A 15,314-nucleotide genomic window follows, 5' to 3' on the forward strand; every position below is an offset into this window, starting at 1 on the left:
TATTGGGTGACTTCCCTTTTTCTTTCTGCTCCCCCTTACTTATGATAATAAAAGACTGAGGTCACCAGGGCAAAAGCAGAAGCTAAGAGAAGCTAGGGAAGCTGAAGAAACTGTGGCAGAGAAGCTACTTAGCAACTGCAGAAGCCCGAAGTGACCTGTCAGCTTACACGAACATTGTCTCTGAGTCGTTACTGCGCCTTCCAGGTATCCCATCCTTTGGACCCCCGAAACTGCTGAGGCTGGTCCCCAGCACCTTTCTATGCCTTTAAATGTTTAACCACTAGGAATGCTCTGAGGGAGAGAAAAGAAGGGGCCTCAGGTAAGATGGTGGATGCTTCTGCCAGTGTGGGTCACCTTGAGGAAGTGGCACTGCAGTGGAAAGAATGGCTGAAGTCACTCTGGAAGAAAACCAGGCACAAGGACAGGGAAGATGGGGAGCCACAGACTAAGCAGCTCAAAGAAGAGGAAGAAGAAGATGGGAAGCACAGGGGTCTCAGGCTTCGGAACCATGCCCCAGAGGATGAGGACCTGAAGCAGAGGAGGTCTGCCAGGCCAAACCAGTTGCAATGGAAGAGAAGATGAAGGAGCAGCTAGAGGCTGCCAAGCCAGGGCCTGTCATTGAGGAGGTGGACCTGGCCAACCTCGAACCCTGGACACTTGATTGGGATCTCAAGAGGGATGTGGCCAAGAAGCTGGAGAACCTAGAAAAGCAGACCCAGAGAGCCATTGCAGAGCTGCTCCGTGAACAGCTAAAAGGCCCCCAAATCAGCCTGGCCTCTGCAGTGGATGCCACCACCAGACAAGAGGCCTGTGACTCTGACTGAGGTGTTCACTGTGACCCATCTGCTTAGCACACATGCCCTAGAGGAAGATAGTCTTAGGCAGGGTTGGGGTTAGCACTTCTGGGTCTTGAGAAGTAAGCCAGTCCAGTCAAATCTCAACCTCTGTAGTGTGAGGCCAGCTCATCTCAGGGCACCCACCACCCTGAGTGGGTCAGGGCAGGGGTCTGTACATATGTGTGTATATTGAGCTTAAAAAAAACTCATGAAAATAGAGACAAGTAAACTCTCATGTATGTAAAAAATGAAAAAGCATGCTTCTGGTACCCGGTGTGGTGTCACACCTTTAATCCTAGTTCTTTGGAGGCAAAGTCGGGCAAATCAGAATTCAAGGCCTGCCTGGGTCACATAGATAGTTTTAGGTATCCAGTGCTACACATACAGCAAGAACTTATCTTAAAATGTCACGAAACTGTTGTGTAAGGCAATTGGGAGTAGAATTGGAGACGACACATTCTATTTTCAGTAGCGTTCCAGGCGACTTGACAAGGTCAGTGGATTCTGACACTAGAGGGCAGATGGTTGGGTAGAACACCACACTGAGCTAAGTGGAGCCTGTGTCTCTTTAGAGACAGTCTCTTGACCTCTGATAGTCTAGAACAGGGAAGAAGGGACATTCTTTTCAGGAACCAGGTATGATCTAGATACTAGACTTATCTCACACTTCGAACAAGAGCGTGCTGTGGACACACAAGTTTTGCTGAGACTACAGGGATTAAATGGAGCCTACCTTCTCAAGACATCTTGTTAGACAATTGTCTAACATCACAACAGATATCAGAACCCCAGTCCTTGTTAAGAAGGTATTCCTGGCTCCTGGCTCTAAGTTTGTTTTTTACTGCAGAGTGTAAGATTTGAGTTTCACTTTCTGGCTGAACCCTTAAGATAACAGTGTCTGTATACTTTATCTGTATGTTACAATGGTCAGGTCAGCCAAAGGCATTACTTGGTAGTTGGCCACTTTTAAGACTTTGGTGAGTCTTTCAGACCTAGAGCTGACATATCTGGCTAGGTTGTTTGGCCACAGTCCTATGAACCTGAACCTCCTCAAGAAGTGTGCACATCACCACACTAGTTTTTAACATAATTTGGACGTTTCTACTCAGGTACTTGTGCTTAAGCCCTCTGACTTATCTCCCCAGCTCCCCAACTTTTTTAAAGGTATAGGAAATTCTGGTAGGATCAACTTACAAGACACTGAAAATCCAGTCCCAAAAGCCAGAAGTGTTTAAGTACACCTTTAATCCAGCATTTAAGAGGAAGAAGTGGGTGGATCAATGTTGAGTTTAAAGTCAGCTGAGTCTGCTTAGCTAGCTCCAAGGCCAGCCAGGGGAACTTTGTCTCCAATCAAACACAACTCTAAAGCAAGAGGGAGGTTAGTACTTTCAGCCCCAGACAGGCTGTTCTCCAGTCCACTGTCTTTTCTGGCCTGTGATGTTGATACCTGGTCATCCCAGCATCTCTCCCATTTTCCCATGAGAATCCTCCACTTCCAAGTCTCCCTATGGTCACATAGGTGATGGTTACATCAAGGCTGGGATAGCAGCACTAAGTTGGAGACTCAGCCCACAGGTTTGATAGCCCACTGTAGACTGTGTGTTTATCAAAAGCTGTGTTTGCTGAGACCAACCCACCCAAAAATGGGCTCAGTCTCTCCTCTGGCTGCTGGCACATTCCTTCCTTGTATCAAAACCAGCATATTTGACATTCCCCAGCACAGACTGACCAGCTTTTACCAGGGTATCTCCAGGACTCCAGCACCCAACTGGGAGAGCAGGAGACGTCCAAGCTACATGGACTCAACTACTGGATACTTCAAGCCTTTTAAGATTGAGAAAGCCTTGTAGACTACTAGACCACATCTTGTGAGCCCATCGGAAAGTCATCCAATTCTGTTCCATTGCTTTAGAGTGCCGCTAACAAATTGTGCTCTTGCAAGGGTTCTAAAAGATCCTAATTCTAAGGCAAAGCCCAGGCTCATTGCCTCTTGCCTGTGTTGTCCTTCCCAATTACGAAAATCCTCCAACACTTAATGTTACTGTTCACAACAATGAAGGGAAACCAGTTATAGCACATCAATTCATGGCAGATACATTCAATAATATGTATTATTGAGCATACCATGTAATAAATAAGTGCTGACCTAAGGAAATTAAGTGCTTAACTACTGAATTATATGCTAACTTTATGAGTTATAAGCTACCCCCTCCAGACATTCATGTTATGGGAGCAGCCAAGGGAATAGGAGAGGCATCTGAGAATGCTTCAGAGCCATTACTCCCTTCCACCTGAAGAGGCTGAAATGGCCACACCTGTGAGCACCTCTAGTGACATGGAACAGCTGTAGCAGCTGGAACCTTCTGAGCACAGGTGATGACTAGCACATGGTCCCCAGTCAGCACAAGGATTTGTACCTGCAAACCACTATCTACAATTAATCACAGCCCAAGAGCACAAGAGATAACAAGGTTGATGAGGTCTGGGGAAATCAAAGACACGGTGTTCTCTTCCTACCCTGAAAGGGGCTGCACACAGGAGAAAGGAAGAAAGGTTATGGAATCCAAAGATCCAAGGAGCCCTTGGGGATTATCCAGGTCCAGCTCACCCCCATATTCCCTACAGCTAATTAACTGATTGAGGCCCTTGTAGATCCAGGAGCATTCGAGTGGCCCTTGGAGAAAACTTGAGTTCACCCTGCATAGAGTTTTAAATGTATGCTCTCTCGTGATCATTTTATCAGCAACTTTTGTTCAGGCAGTGAAGCGAGATGCCACAGCCTTTCTCAGCCATGAGGAGCAAAAGCCTGAAGGAAAGACACCCATGGTGCTCAAGACAAGACAGATTGACTTTAGGGTCTCAGCCCTTTGCCCCTTGTTCTCCTGACTCTGCAGGAACCCAGAGTGGTTTCAGGTACACCCAATCCCCCCATTGCTGCTTTGGGGTACTCCCACAGAAGTTCTGTGGTGATTCTGACACTCTTAGGAAACAAAGGGACTGAACAGCCTTCAAAGCAGAAACCCCCAGTGAGTCAGCTCACATGGGTCTCCATTTAGGATCTTGCTCAGCATGCTTAGAAATAAAAATGACCTCCCTCGTCCCCAAGTGCTGGAGATGGAATTCAAAACAATCAGTCTCCTACTGAAGAGTCCCAGGACACAAGTTTACTATTTTTCCCTCCTCCCCCAATGAGCTTAGGACCTCCAGAGCCCAGTTTCTTTTGCAAAGTCAGTAGAGCCCTTAGGGATATAGGATCTGATAAGAAGTGTGCCTGTGTTGAGGGGTGTTTGTAAGGTCAGATCTGTCTCCCATCCACTCCAGCTAAGGAGACCCCATTCTCTCCTCCCAGCACCCCTCCATTTCTGTCCACATACAACATAATGTATGGAACCCATAGAGAGTATAATGGTATAGAGTTCCACATAACTCAAATTATTATAAAGCGGTAAATGTATTCAATAAATTCTAAGAAGCACACCACCAATGAACTATATCCCAGCTTTCTTCTTTAAAATAGGTGTTTGTGTCTGTCAGCACTCATAGCTCACTGAAGGGGTGTAGATGTTAAAGAAGGACTTGTAGGAGATAATGTTCATTGCTGTCACCCTGTTAGTCCCTGTGATGGAACACAGGTCACCAGTCATTTTGGCAAACTCTTTTTCCAGAAGATCTACCTCCTGTGGTTCCCGCTCTCCTTCTACACTTTATTTTTATGAAGGGTCTCACTAATTTGCCAGACAGTCCTGATTTATTACAGTCTGGTTTCTTCAGACTTGAGTAGCTGAAATTCCAGACTTGTAACCCATGCCCTGTTTTGTCATCTTCTGAGAAATATCCACATTATTTCTATTGTGGGTGCAACAATTTGCACTCTTACCAGGAAGAAACAAGTATTCCTCTTTGTCTACATCTTCCCCAGCATTAAGATGTCCTTGTTACTGATCTTGGCCACTCTGACAAGGTAAGGTAAAATCTCAAAGTATTTTGAATTTGATTGACCTTATTGCTAAATGTGGTGTGTATATTCTTTTTTTTTTTTTGAGGCAGAGTGTCTGTATATAGCCTTGGCTGTCTTATAAACTAGGTAGACCCAGCTGGACTTGAATTCAGAGATCTGACTTCCTCTGTTCAGTGCTGGAATTAAAGGAGTGAGCCACCACTGCCCAGCCTGTTGTTTGCTTGTTTGAGACAACATCTCTCTACAAATATACCTCTCTGACCTGGAACTCTTTGTGTAGATCAGGCTGGGTAAAATTCACAAATGTCTTCCTGTATCTGCCCTCTGAGTGCTAGGATTAAAGGAGTGAGCACCACACCCAGCCTGTTTAACTGTCTCTAAAATGGTTGCTCAGGCATCATTTCATGTTCTGTCTTTTGAGAATTTCTCTTTAGTTCTATACTTCATTTTTAAAATTTGACTGCTAGTTTTCTTTCTATTATTTGTTATTTTAAAAAGGTTTCTTTTTGTTACACTGGCTTTTCTGTAACTCCTTAGGTAGACCAACGTGGCCCAGAACTCATAGAGTTCCACCTACTCCTGCCTCCTAGTGCTAGGGTTAAAGTATGTGTCACCTTGCCCTCTTAGGGACTGATTGTTCCTGCAGTTCATTTAAAAATTTTGTTGTATATTATAGAGATTACCCCTCTGACAGATCATGCTCTGTGACAAACCTTTTTCTGTAGGGATGCAACAAACCTGTGTCTGCTCACTGAAAAGGCCTGATTTAACCTTATTGTGGCCATGACAGGCTGCAGACTAGCAATACCAGGACTATGGCTCACCATTACAATAACCAGGAAAAGTCAAAATCTGTACCCTGTGGGGAACCAATCAGAATTGAGACAAATAAGTACTAAATGCTCTAGAACACAAAGGATAGCTTACATAATTTGTACATAGACGGCTAATTTCCTTGCTGCAATGCCAATACTGATTCCTGTTTGACAAAACTTCTGTTCCCTTACTCCTGACCAATCAGGAGCTCAACCCCCATCTGAATCTGGAATTCTCTTACCCACCAATCTTAACTCCTTAAAAACCATGCCTTAACTGAGCTCAAGACTCTCTATGAACCATCTGCTGTGTTGGAACAGATGGGAAGCCCAAGTTCGATCTTACAATAAAGGGTCTTTGCTTTTTCATCCGAACTCCAGCTTCCCGTAATTTTGGGGGGACAGGGTTCATGATTCTGTCATAGCACTCACCCCAGATAGGGAACCAATGAATGACAGAAAAGAGTACAATGCTGTGAACTATGAGTTCTATCAGGGTTCCTTACAGTTTTCTTCTTTTCTTAATATGATTTAATTTTATGTTCATTGGTGTTTTTCTTGTGTGTGTGTCTGTGCAAGACTGTCTTATCCCCTGAAACTAGAGTTTCCCACAGTTGTGAGGTGAATTGTGGGTGCTGGGAATTGAAACCAGGACCTTTTGAAGAGCAGCTGATGCTCTTCACAGCCCAAACAATGCTTTTCCCCCGAGACAGAGTTTCTCTGTGTTTCCCCGGCTTTCCTGGAACTCACTCTCCACACTAGGCTGGACATGAACTCAGAAATTCACGTGCCTCTGCCTCTTCCTCTGCACTGCTGGGATTAAAGGCATGTACCACCATGAACACCTGGCCTTAAAGGTTGTTAAAAGTGGGTAAAACAATAAGGGTACGGTGTAGACCACATGTTCAAGTCATAAATTTTTGACTTAAATGGGCTCCATGTTATCTTGTGTGTGGCATTATTTATGTACTAATCCTTATAATTATTTTATGAAAGAGACAAAACTTGAGTTTGCATGGCTACAACATGGAGAAGAGCTAGTGGAGTGGAAAGAACATGATATTATATATCTATACACATACATAAATGCACATTTGAATATTTAGGAACATTTATTTCTGTGTAGTTCCAGTTGTCCTGGAAAATGCTATCTAGACAACGGTAATAAAGAAGTCAAAGAGGTCCTCCTACTCCTGCCTTTTGAGTCTAAAGATTAAAAGTAGATCTTATGCCAAGGTGATTAAAATAGATTGTATAAAATATTTTATCAAAAGCCATTTGTTATATTGCTGTGTACCCCAAAATATTGACCAGGTAAAGGCATCTGTAGAAAATCAATTCTGCAGCTTGTCCACTTCCATCTACTTGTGACTCCACAAGACTCACATGAGATTGCTGTGGGATGTTCTCTATGCTGTGAATGTACTGCTATGATTGATTGATAATAAAACACTGATTGGCCAGTAGCCAGGCAGGAAGTATTGGCAGGACAAAGAGAGAGGAGAATTCTGGGAACAGGAGGGCTGAGAGAGAGATGCTGCCAGCCACTACAAGGAGAAGCATGATGTAAGATACCGGTAAGCCACGAGCCACATAGCAAGGTATAGATTTATATAAATGGGTAAATTTACGATATAAGAACAGATAGCAAGAGCCTGCCATGGCCATACAGTTTATAAGTAATGTAAGTCTCTGTGTGTTTACTTGGGGGACGCTAGTGGGAGAAATTTGTCCTGACTGTGGTCCAGGCAGGATCAGGAAAACTTCAGCTACATGAGATAAAATGGAATTTAAAGTTTAAAATTAATCCTCTTAGACTGTGTTTCTCTGAGTTGTGGAGCAAGGATGAGTCCTGAAGATTCATCTCCACACAAACCAGGCATGGGCCCTTATTTGTCTCTAGCCATGACTTCCTCCCATGACTTAATCCTTTGCCATTTTCTCTTCTCATTTTCTTTAACTCCTCAACACTGTAGATTGAATCATAGACCTGATTATAGTAAAAATGTGAGTGGGGGGTCCTACTCACAGAAAGTTTTTGTCTGTGTCCCCTTTTATAAAATGAAAAGTTTGGGTCACATACACCCAGTTGACCTCAAAGTTATTCTGTAGCCCAGACTGTCCTTAAACCTGAAATTCCCCTGGGGAAGTTTCCCATGCAGCTGGGATTACAGATCTGTGTCCCTGGGTCTGGCTGTTATATAGACTTTGATAATTTTTAAGAGTATATGATTATTCTTTTCATTAAGAACACTTAATTGTGCCCTGGTTGAGGTTTTGTCTTTCATGTGGGAGGGACTGTCCTGAAGCTCCTGGCATGCCTCCCTCCCCCTTCCACAGTGTAGGGGAAACAGGCAATAGCTGCCACCACACCAGATCGCTTTGATTTTTGAAACTGGTTCCAACTCGATGGATGGCTGGAAGTTTTTATGAACTTACTTGTTTTGTCCCATGAGTGCTGGGATACTAGCTGCTGACTGAGAATTGGATAGGAGTTAGAAGTTCCTTAGAGATTTTTTTCCAGTTTAATCGGCTTAGTTTTTGTGACCTATTAAATAATTACATAAATATATCTCTCTATATAATTATAAAATATATAATTTATAAATGTATAAATATAAACATTGAACCAATATTTCTATATGTAGCCCAGGCTGACCACCAGGTTCTGGCTAATCTCCTTCTGCTCCTTGAGTGCTGAGATTCCAGGTGTGTACTAAATGCCTCGGTTACTATGAACTTTTCTTAGTATCTAATGTTTTGTAAATATATCTTATAGTTTCATTTATCTTTTCCTTTTAATAATGTACTTTTTGAGTAAAATTTAATGTGGTCAGTTTGGCTACTTCCTATTGAAAACCTTCAATTTTTTTTTTTGAAAATTATGTGACTAGAGATGTCCAGTCACTGAGGATTCCTTTCAGTGGTCTGGAGAGATGGATCAGTGGGTCAGAACCATTGTTTTACCAGGTAAGCCTGGTTCAGTTCTCAGCTACCACCAGATGGCTCACAATCATCCAAGGATCCTGGGCACACCAACATAGTACACACACTTGTGCAGATAAAACACATATGTACCTAAGAAAAGAACAGATTAAATGCATGTGCCATCATCTCCTTGCTTACTAGCTAGTTTTGTTGCTTGAATCTATTCATCCCAGAGATGCAAAACAGGTCACCAGGATTTGTGACAAACTCCTTTATCTGAAGTCCCACTTCCTTTGGACACTCCTCTCCTTTTCTGCTTTTTATTTTGACGTGGGGTTTCACTAAATTTCTGAGACTTGATTTTCAGTCTGGCTGCCTCAGACTGAGTGGCTGGCATTACAGACCTGTAACCCAGGCCCTGGTTTATCATCTTTGAGGCATATCCACACTGTTTCTATAGTGGCTGCACTCCAACCTTCAACAAATAAGTATTCTTATTTGCCCACATCTTCATCAGCATAAGGTGTAATTTATAGACAAAATTCTAAGCAATCTTAGTAAAAAAGAGACACAGAGCCAAATACAGAGGAAAAGAGCCAAAGAGATCAGAGCAATAGCCATGACTAGCTTTATCTTACCACCAGTGGTAGCTTCCCCAGAGAGAGAGAGTTTCTTCCTGCCTGACTTGTGTTTTTATTGCCTTTCTGTTCTGCCTTCTGATTGGCTCTAAGCCCAGCCACATGAATTCCTTGTCACTGCCTGTCTATACAGACATACTGGTGTCTATGGTTGGTACTGGGATTAAAGGCTCGTGTCACCCTGCTTGTCTGTGTCCTTGACCACACAGAGACTCTGCCTGCTATGTGATCAGATTAAGGATATGTGCTACCACCACCAGACTTCTGCTTAATGGCTATTTGACCTCTGATCTTCAGGCAGCTTTATTTATTAACATACAAATAAAATATCACATTTAATCACAAATAAAATATCACCACAGTAATTCATTTTCTTTTTTTTTCTTGGCTACTCTAAGTAAGCTTAAATCTCAAATTATATTTTCCATTTAACTGATGTGTACACACCTTTAATCACAGCTCTTGAAAGGATGAGGCAGGAGGATCTCTGTGAGTTCAAACACAAAATGGGCTACTGATCAAGTCCCAGTATAGCCATTGAATTCATCTTTCTGATTTTCTTGTTAATAATATTATTATTTTTTATTTCTTTGAGACAAAGTCTCTATCTAGAGTCTTGGCTGTCCTTGATCCTTCTATATAGACAAGGCCAGGCTGAAACTCACAGATATCTTTCTACCTTAGCCTTCTGAGTATTGAGAGTAAAGGTTATCTATAACACATTTTTGTTTTATCTTTTGAGAAATTTCAATTTTGTTTTATACCCCATTTTTAAATTAGGTAGCTTGTTTTCTTTCTTTTTTATTATTAAGTTTTTTGAGAACATGTCTCTCTTTGTAGCCCTAGCTGTCCTAGAAATGTTCAGAAAGAGCAGACTGTCCTGGAACTCATAGATATCAACCTGCCTTTTCTTCCCAAGTGGTGGCATTAACGATGAATGGCCCCACAATTTGCTAGGCCAGATGTAGAGACAGATGTTGAGACAGAACACACACACACCTATGTCTATTCACTCCTGAAAGGGAACCCATGACAGAACAAAGTATGGTTATCACCAAAGTCCAATTGGGGCTTAGCATGGTGGTACACACCTTTAATCACAACTCTTGAAAAGGAAGAGGCAGGAGGATCTCTGTGAGTTCAAACCCAAACTGGGCTACTGATCAAGTCTCAGTATAGCCAGGAATACACAGAGAAACCCTATGTCCAGAAACAAAAGAAGAAAAAGAAGAAGGAGAAGGAAGAAGAGGAGGAGAAGGAGGAGGAGGAGAAGGAGGAGAAGGAGGAGGAGTTGGAGGAGGAGGAGAGGGAGGAGGAGGAGAAGAAGAGGAGGAGGAGGAGGAGGAGGAGGAGGAAGAGGAAGAAGAAGAGAAGAAGCAGAAGAAAGTAGTACAATTTGGTGAACTGTGAGATTTCTTGGGTTCCTTATTGGTTGTTAGATACTGGGTATGACAAACATACTCTAATGCATGCCACATTTTCAGGTCAGGAGTTAATGGTTTAAATGGACTCCATTAGGTGTCTGTGTGTGTCTTACTCATTTTCCTTTTTATTTACTTATGTATTCATTTTTATCAAAGATAATAATCTTGATATTTGGTGAGTTTGATGTGGGTAATAGCTGCGGGAGGGGAAGGAATATGATTTCATATATCTTCACATCTATACATTGGTTGTTTGAGAAGGTCTTTCTGTGGAGCTCCAGCTCTCCTGGAAAGTGTAAATAGATTAGGCTAGCCAACTCACAGGAATCTGCCTGCCTCTGTCTCCTCATTCATGGGATGAAAGGTAGCTCCTATGCCAAGGAAATACACTTAATAAACTTTTTTTTCTAAAAAGTCAGTAATTATTTGTTTGATTCCATCAAGATGGCTCACCAGGTTAAGGCATTTGCCAAAAAGAGATTCCTGAAACTTGTCCACTGACCTCCCCATGTGATTCCAAAATCTTCACACTACATAAAATGTAGTTTTTAAAAGTAATTTAAAGACTTAAAAAGAAATCTTCCTTGCCTGGGTATATTATTGAGTCTTAGGGTGCTGGCATAGGAGCAAGGATGGGGTTGGAAGGTCCATCTCAAGCCACCCCATACATTCTAACTCATCTGTCTCTTCTCATGACTTCCTCACAAAATTAAATCATATCCTGTTTTATCTCCTCCTGCCTTTCTTTGTCTTCAAAAGAAGTGAGATTGAATCAGGGTCCTGTTCATAGTAAAAATGGAAAAAGGCATCTGTCTCACTCAGATAAATTTCTAATGTTCATCCCATTTTTTCAAATGAAAAGTTTTGGTCACATATCCCAGGTGTACTTCAAAGTCACTCTGTAGCCCATGCTGTCCTTGAACTGGCACTTCTGATACAACTTCACAAGTAGCTAGCATTATAGGTCTAGGACGCCAGATTTGCTCTTAGCCTTTGATAACATTAAGGGTGTGTATATTTTTTTCTGATTTGAAAATCTTGAGACACATTTTGTATGTGTTTTAAAGATTTATTTAGTTTACAGTGTTCTGTCTGCATGTATGCCAGCAGGCCTGAAGAGGGCGCTGAAGAGGGCACTAGATCTCATTACAGATGGTTGTGAGACACCATGTAATTGCTGAAAATTTAATTTAGGACCTTTGGAAGACCAGTTTTCTTGACCTCTGAGCCATCTCTCCAGCCCAAATCTTAGTTTTTAATTATGTGTGTGTGTGTATAAAATACATAGTATATACATAATTATATTTATGTTTAATTGTGTATCTTTTTGTGTATAGTTTTGCACATTTAATTTTAACATGTGAAATTTACCAATGTAATTTACATTATATTTGACACTCAAGGTGTTCATGTGTTGATATAGAGTTTTTTTATCATTATTGAATTAATGTACAAAATATAAAGTGTATTGATTTAACATATTTGGGCCAAATGACACCATGAATGAGTTAACTGAGAAGCCTTGTTTTTAGAACCTTGTCATTTTTTTTTTGGTTAGTATGGCTATCTTATACTCAACTGCAACTTTTATTTATATATTTATTTTTTCCTTATTGAATTAATTTAATATTTTGATATTAAACATGTACATTTCTTTCTATCATAGCATTTCTCCATCAAGGATTTTGGATTCTGCTATTTGGGACATAATATGACTTACACTGTTGGCTGATTTGGAGCTGGATAAAGATATTATTTCTGTATACTCAAGCTTTGCCCAGCATGGGGACAGATCAATTCCTGTTGCTTGCAGATCAAGATGAAAAATTCTCAGCTTCTTCTCCAGCACCATGTCTGCCTGCATGTCCCCATGCTTTCCCACCATAATGATAATTGGCTAAAGCCTGAAACTCTAAATGCATTCCTTTATAAGAGTTGCTATGGCAATGGTGTCTTTTCCTAGCAATAGAAGCCATAATAAAGACAGAGGGTCTAAAGAAGTAATTTCAAGTGTGTAAATGCAAGTTCTAAAGGTCTGAGGATGTGAATGCTTAAGTTGTGAAGATTTAAGAAAATGATTTGAAGTGTGTTTAGGGTATTGAAAAATGAGAATTGTTGCATATTTTTTCTCTTTCTATGCTATTGTTAAACTAAGATTTTAAGGATAAGATTTTTAACATTAATAGATGGAGTTCTGATAAACTGTTAATCTATGCCTGGTAAAGTACTGACTACTATCATCATAGTCACAAGCTCAAAATTTAAAATTCCCTTTGTTGTTTTCTAGGTATAGACTTAAAAGTGCTTCTCATTGTGCTGAACACATCTCATTCTAAACTATATATATCCATCCTTCTGTGCAGAGGAAAAAGTGTTCATGCTTTTAACTCAAAACAATGGCTTTTGCTGACTCTAAGACATAAGTCTACTTTATGTGTTTTACAGACAACTATAAACTGCTTTCTTTACAGTGAGAATTTCAGTACAGATTTTAATCAGTAGCAATGCTAATACACCAAAAAACTTTTATTTCTTTTTGTAAACTTTGAAAAGTTGAGGAAGCTTCAGTGAGTCATGACTTGACTCCACCTGTCACAGTTCAAACAGACTCCAGGTATGTACTCCTCTCGATCAACAGCTTAAGCTTCCCCACTTACCTACTGCCTATACTTAAGTGTAGTCTCTCTCTCTCTCTCTCTCTCTCTCTCTCTCTCTCTCTCTCTCTCTCTCTCTCTCTCTCTCTCTCCCTCTCCCCCTCTCCCGCTCCCCCTCCCCCTCCCCCTCCTCCTCCCTCTCCCTCTCACCCTCCCTCTCCCTCTCCCTCTCCTCCTCTCCTTCTCCCTCTCTCTTTGCTACCCTTAGTCTTTAGACTACTTCCACATCCTAACTACCAGGAGCACAGGTCTGGAATTTTCAAGGGTATGCCCAATAAAAACATTTTCTACTAAGCTCCTTAACTTTACCTTATTTCTCTTGTCTATATCTGTCCAATTGGATTTCTGATCACTTAAAGACTGCAACTGCTAGAAATCAAAATGAGCTAGTCCTAGACTGCTGAAAACCAATGTAAGATAGATGCTTCTGTTGGAATTTACAGCTGGGCTTGAACCACAATTTTGAGACTGCTCCAAAGCTGCCTGCACTTTGCTAGTCCCAGATGGTCACACAGAACCTGGGAAATCTACACTCCTCACCTTCCTCCCAACCTTTGGTCAGCACTTCAACCTGCCCAGGTCCTAATAATATCCTGATTTCAGCTAAGAAGCAGTTACAGAATAGATTACATTAGCATCAACAAAAAGACTGATAAATCAGGCCCCAAAGAAACTCAGGACAAATGTCTAACTATGGTGCTTATTAGAATAATAAAGTGCATGCTAGCCTCTAAGAACTCTGGGCAAGTATTTGTTACAGAGTCCACTCAGGTATTTGGAATCCTGGCTCCTCTAAGCTCTTCTCATTCCAGGCTCCATGCTAAACTTCTCCCGATCATGGGCTTCTCCTCCCCACCTTCTGATTCCTATATAACCCTGACATTTTGACTAGGCACCTCTTGGCTCTCTGGGTCTTCTTGCCACTCTCTCTCTCTTGGCTCCTCTCTGTTGGTCCTCCTTTCTTTCTCCTTATCTCATGATCTGGCCTGTTCTGCTGGCCGTGTTCAGTCTACTACTTTCTGTCCCTGCTCTGGACTCTTCCAGCTGCCCTTGGCTGTGTCATGTCTATCAGAAAACCTTCCCCTTTACCATAAAAAGGAAAGAAAAATGCATTATTTTCCCAACTGCACATCCAGAATTAAATATAAATGTGTCTCTATGACACACAAGCAGAGGGGACCATGTGGGAACATAAAGCACTAACAGGAGCAAAAGGACAGAAATCGACAGTAGAGGAGAAATACTGAGTAAATTACAATGATGTGCATTTTTGTATCAAAGTTTCCTAATGTAACCCATTACTTTATACACACACTAAAAAATTAACAAAACAAAGAATAAAAATTAAAATACAAGTATGAAATACTGAGCAGAAATGTAAGTTTATAAAAGTCTTATATCACAGGCTATTTGAATGAGGTTTAAAGGTCTTTATAAATACAATTTATTTCCTTTGCCCCAGCGTCACAGAGCAAAAATTTCTTAAAGTTTCTTGTAGGGTTTCTTTATGTTTAAAATATTAGAATGGGTGTTTTAAGCTAGAATTCCATGAAGCATGTTGGAGTTAGTGATAACGTATAACAAATTAGTAATAAAAGAAGCAGACATTTGATGACTCAAGACTCTAAATTTCAGGGCTGGAGACATGATTCAGAGGTAAAGAGCACTTAACTGCCCTTGTACAGGACCTGAGTGTAGCTCCAAGACACAAAGCAAGAGGCATATTGCACATGTAACTGCAACTCCTTGGGAACCAATGCATTCTTTTGTCCTCTGAAGGCATTGTACACAGAAATACAGAAACACACACACACATACACACACACACACACACACACACACACACACACACATACACATACATACACACACACACATACACACACACACAATACAATGAGCACTACCACCACTACCACTGCTGCTACTAATAATATCTTATAAAATTAACTCCACATTTCAATAACAGGATTTATTCCATGACTGAATCCAGGCATTTACATGTATAAGGACAGGAAAATAAACCCCTGTGTCCATATATGATTTAAAAGTGTTAAGAAC

The 15,314-nt window shown here is 41.2% G+C and overlaps 1 pseudogene; it reads left to right on the plus strand.

The window, feature by feature from the left end:
* Positions 1 to 297: 297 nt before the first annotated feature.
* On the plus strand, positions 298 to 824 carry LOC128124671 (coiled-coil domain-containing protein 12-like; annotated as a pseudogene).
* Positions 825 to 15,314: the final 14,490 nt, after the last annotated feature.

The sequence above is a fragment of the Peromyscus californicus genome, unplaced genomic scaffold (genome assembly GCF_007827085.1).
Source record: "Peromyscus californicus insignis strain IS unplaced genomic scaffold, ASM782708v3 Scaffold_4__1_contigs__length_199733344, whole genome shotgun sequence".
Lineage (NCBI taxonomy): Eukaryota > Metazoa > Chordata > Mammalia > Rodentia > Cricetidae > Peromyscus > Peromyscus californicus.